Here is a 4715-nt window from a genome sequence, read left to right as displayed (position 1 = left end):
CACTCAGTAGTATAGACTCTAAGCAAATCCAAGTTGCTGTGAAGTTCACAATCTTGTACTTCTTTATGGCTGTGTAATATTCTATCGTGTATATATACCACGTTTTTAAAATCCAGTCCTCTTTCAATGGGCAGCACGGTTGGTTCTGTTTTTGCTTTTGTGAATAATGCTGCAATGAACATGTGTGTGCAGGTATCTTTTCCACAGAGTGATTTGAGTTCCTCTGGGTATACTCCCAGTAGGGAGATTGTGAGGTTGCATAGAAGGTCAATTTTTAGATCTTTTAGGAATCCATTAGGAATCTGTGGTGTAGTGGTTATCACATTCACGTCACACATCATATATCTTTTAAATTGCATATAAAGCTATAGGACCAGACATGGTTTGGAAAGATCATTTCCCTTCTTTTCCCCACCTCTAGGCAATATTACAGCAAAACCACACTGTAAAAGTCAATGAGTTTCTTATACATTTTTGTTAAAATCAGACAGAGTATATTTTGACATTTAAGTGGCTATCGATCTATATGGTCAGTGAAGGTTATAAAAATTAAATGCAACTTCTCTAGCTTCAAGACTACTGCTCCTTTCCAAGTGGATTCAAAGACTTATTTTTTATGACATTTGCTCTATTGAGATAAGGACTTTTTTAAGCACAAAAATTTTCTTAAAGAGTTGTATAAAGATATAAGAAGGTTTTACTTTAAAAGATGTTAAAATTATGGAAGGAACTGTAAATTGCTAGTATGTTTTATGCTATAGTGGACATGTGAGAAATGCCTGGCTAAACCATGTCGCTTTTGTGGAAAGTAGCCTCCATAACCCCAGTTGAGGATGTTTCTTCTAGTTTATTCCAACTCTGCCCTCTCAAAATAGGCATGCTAATATAATTCTTTAAAAATATGTATAATAGAGATGTGGGGGTACAAATGAGGATAAGCTACATAAGTAGAGTTCATGTGGGTAAAGTTTGAGCTTTTAACTGGCCCTCACTTTCCCTGGTAGTGGACCAGGTACCCTTTGTGTTGTCCCATGCACCTCACCCTTCTCCCCCATTCCTTTCCTTAGCAGTGCCCAGTCATTGCTGATCCCTCCCTTGTACTAATGCGACTATTGTTCAAGTCCCACTTATAGGTGAGACTATGTGGTATTCAGTTTTCTGTTTCTGTGACATATCATTTAGTATGATGTTTTCCAACTGCATCTAAGTTGCTACAAAATCCATAATTTTGTTCTTTATGGCTGTGCAATACTTCATCATGTATATGTACCACATTTTATTTATCCAGTCCACTTCCCAAGGGCAGAAAGGTTTGTTCCGTGTGTTGGCTATTGTTAATAGGGTGGCAGTAAACATGTGTGTACAGATTTTTTTTGGTAGAGTGATTTATGTCCCTCTGGGATTACTAGATATTAGGAATGGGATTACTAGATATGAAAGATCAATTTTTATTTTTTTAGGAATCACCACATTACTTTCCATAGAAGCTGAACTAGCTTAAACTCCCACCAAAAGTGTAGAAGTGCTCCCTTTTCTCCTCACCTGCACCAGCATCTGTTGTTTTTTTAACTTGTTAATGATAGCCATGCTTAACAGTTAGGAGGTAGCTCCTTGTAGTTTTGAATTGCATTTCTCTGATGATTAGCAAAGCTGGGCAGTTTTTCATGTGTCTTTTGGCGCCTTGTATGTTATCTTTTGAGAAGGGTCTTTTCATGTTCTTTGCCCCTTTTAAATAGAATTGTTGGTTATTTTTATCTTTCACTGCATTTGAGTTCCTTATAGATCCTGAATGGTAGGTCTTTGTCAGATGCATAATTTGCAAATGTTTTTTTCCATTCTGTGGGTTTTCTCTTTACTCTCTTGATAGGTTCTTTTTCTGTGCAAATGTTTTTCAGTTTCGTGAGGTCTTACTTGTTTATCTTAGCTTTTATTGCATGAGCTTTTTTGGTCAAGAATTCATTGCCTTCTTTGATGTGCATAAGGGTGTGTGCTATGTTTTTTTCTAGGATTCTTATAGTTTGAAGTTTTATGTTTAGGTCTTTGATCCATTTAGAGTTGATTTTTTAATATGGCGATAGGTAGAGGTCCAGTTTTATTCTTTTGCATGTGGCCAACCAGTTTTCCAAACACCATTTGCTAAATACGGGCTTCTTTCCCCAGTGATTTTTATTGCTGCCCTTGTAGAAGATGAGTTGGTTGAGAGACTGTGCTTCTGCTTCCAGAATCTCTGTCCTGTTCCACTGGTCTATGTGTTCATTTTTGTTTGAATATCATGCTGTTTTGATTGCTGTAGCCTTGTACTAAACTTTAAAGTCTGGAAGTGTATCTCTTGCTTTATTCCTTTTGCTGAAGATTGTTTTGGCTGTGTTCTTTTCTGTTTTCATGTGAATTTCTGTATTGTAATTTCTATGTCTGAGAAAAATGATATTGGTAATTTGATGGATATTGCCTTGAATCTGTAGATTGCCTTGGGTATGATGCAGGGAAATCTGGAGCAATTCTGATGGTTTCCTGGTAGGTAGTCTCACGTTTCTTTCTCACTTCCTTTAGGATTTTTTCTTCCATGCTTATTTTGTGGAGGTGAATTAACATGTGTCTTGGGGAGGGCCTTCTTATGTGATACTTTGTGAGGGTTTCCTGAATCTCTTGTGCTTGAGCGGTCATGTTTCTAGTGAGATGTGAGAAGACACATGGTTTTCTTTATTTTCCTTTCTGCTTCAAGGATACAAAGCAGGCATAGATTTGGCTTCTTGGCATACTCCCACATCTCCTGGAGGCTTTGCTCCTTCTTTTTAAGCTTTTTTCCTATGTTTTTGACAGACTGAATTAATACCATATTTTAGTCTTCAAACTCTGTGATTCTTTCCTCTGACTGGTTGATCCTACTTTCTATGCTTTTTACTGTGTTTTTACCTTCCAGGCTGAAGTTTCTGTTTCCATTATTTCAGAATAGGCTTTTTTTTCAAATTGATCAATTCTACTTTTACTTCCTATACAAATTCAATGTGTTTAGCTTCTAGTTTCTCTTGGCTCCTTTTCATTTTTTGCCATCCAATCTCTGATTTCTGTGACTTTCACCTGGGCAAGTCCTTTTTGGGGATTTTCATTGTTTGTGTTTTAAGAGTTCCTTTTCAGACACTGTCTCTTTAGGACTCTGAGGGTTGTCTGTATTTTTTGCTAATTTTTTTTTCTCATTTATGATAGACCTCTCTTTCCTCTTTATAATTCCACTTTTTTTTGTTTTGTTTTGGCTATAAATTTATTCAATTTCCTTCTCTTCTAGGACCCTTTTGGTGGTTCAATTTAGGATACTCCAGTGGGAGAGAAAAGGGCATTCACTTCTATTTCCTGCTCTGCATTGTGGCAAGTTTCTGTTTCTGCAGACTTTCTCTCTTGTTGCTAAACTAGTTAGACCAGCTTTCAACTCTCTCTGCTAGTACTCTGTGGAGGATGAGTGGGGGAATAAGTCTCCTGTCTGCTGTATGTTCCATAGTTCAAAAGCCTTCCTACTGAGAGATCTTTTGGGTATCCCTTGTGTCATTTCTTCCCTGTCCAGATTCATACTCTGCTCCTGAAACATAATGCACTTTCTGCTGTGAAGTAGAGGGTGGACTCTGCCCTACAGGGATACAGAGCTTGGTGGCAGCTCCTTCCAATCTGGCTGGGAAAATGGCCACCAGCTGCTTGTCATCTGGGTTCACTCCACAGGTAGGCCTTCCCCACCTGTAAGTCAGTGCTCATGGTTAATGACCCAGTACAATTTCTTTTTTTTCCATTATGCTTAGGCTGCAGGTGCCCACTGATGTGCCCTGCCAATGACTCCTCCCACGTGGGGTTGATGACTCATGCAAGGCTAGGAGGGGGTGAATTGGTCCAAAGTGTCTTAGGTACACTCACCCACTTTCAATCACTGGGCAGGGCTTCAGTTCTTGTGCAAGCCTGGCACATGGTGGTTAGGGTGCCTGAATTCCCATATTTGCCATTGCTTTCCGGTCTCTATATGTTCACGGAGACCTTTGGTGGGCGCAGGTTATTTCACCCATCCAAGAGTTTGAGGTTTTTCCGTGTATCAGTATCCAGGTCCCTACTCTCTGCATTGCTTAGCAACAAGGCACTGGTCTGCTGCTCCAGTGGCCATCTCGGAATCTCTTGTCTGATTCTTTTCTTATAATTTAAACAAATCAATCTAAGGACTACTAATTAAAGGATACCAATATTTAGGCCTTGTGTATTGACAAGCAGAATGAAGATCTACATAGAGAAACAGGAGAGACAAGCAGGTGTCAAAAATATACAGTGATAAAAGATCAGGTGGCCAAAAAGAGACAATAGCTGCTTGTTCTTTATATTCAACTCACACAGAGGCCTATTTTGAAGACTTTGGTTAATGTTTTCAGTGATATTGATAGCAAGTAAAAGAGTTTTAGCAAGGATTTATATATGTACATTTAGATTAAAAAAAATACTCCAAATGTTTATAAGGACAGGAGAATGTAGAAGGTTGAGGCTGATATAGGGAAACCAATTATAAGTTAATTGCGATCATCCAAATGAGAATTGATGGTGTCTTGGACTGGGATAAAAGTGGTAAAAAGTGGTCTGATAATTCACATATTTTGAAGGTAAAATCAGCAAGGGTGCCTAATAAATATGGTGTGAAAAGAAGTTGTCAAAGATAACTTCAAAATATTGAGCAACTGAAGAAAATAGTTATA

Source organism: Carlito syrichta, unplaced genomic scaffold, assembly GCF_000164805.1.
Source record: "Carlito syrichta isolate Samal-C Ts95f unplaced genomic scaffold, Tarsius_syrichta-2.0.1 Scaffold314816, whole genome shotgun sequence".
NCBI classification, from domain to species: Eukaryota; Metazoa; Chordata; class Mammalia; order Primates; family Tarsiidae; genus Carlito; species Carlito syrichta.
This window is presented reverse-complemented; position numbering follows the sequence as displayed.